Genomic DNA, 706 nt, shown 5'->3' on the forward strand with positions numbered 1-706 from the left:
TTTTTTCTTCAGAATTCTTGAAGATGAATTCTAGTGTTTCATGATGATTTGTTGAAGTCTGGCTGGCTGTGAAGCCATGTCTAATTTCATTGGACCGAGGTTTCAACTTATCATCACAAGAGCTTGTTGATTTCTATCAATCTTGCTTTTGGAGCAGTGATCTGCTAAGGCTTGGCTGGCCATTGGCCATGTCTAGTGTTTTGGACCGAAGCTTTCTTTGAAAGCTTGGCTGGCTGTGAAGCCATGTCTAATTCCTGGACCGGAGTCTTAGACTAAACATTGTATGATTCCTGGAATTCTCATTAAGAATTTTGATACCTTTTTCCACTTAATTTTCGAAAAAAAAAACACAAAAAAATTACAAAATCATAAAAACCAAAAATATTTTTCCTATTGAGACTCTATTCTCATTGTAAGTTTGGTGTCAATTGCATGTTTCTGTTTTTCTTGCATTCATGTATCTTAGTGATCTTCAAGATGTTCTTGATGATTTCTTACTCTGATCTTTGAATTCTCTTGACTTGAGTGTTTAGTGTGTCTCATATGCATTCTCATTTTGTTAGTGTCAGTAGTGTACAAACTGCTAAGTTTGGTGTCTTGCATGCATTGTTCTTTTGATTTTAGTTGCATATTAAAACTCCAAAAATATTTTTAATTTGTGTCATTTCAAGTCAATAATACAGAGAATTGAAGATTCAGAACATAC

The sequence above is a fragment of the Arachis duranensis genome, chromosome 2 (assembly GCF_000817695.3).
Source record: "Arachis duranensis cultivar V14167 chromosome 2, aradu.V14167.gnm2.J7QH, whole genome shotgun sequence".
NCBI classification, from domain to species: domain Eukaryota; kingdom Viridiplantae; phylum Streptophyta; class Magnoliopsida; order Fabales; family Fabaceae; genus Arachis; species Arachis duranensis.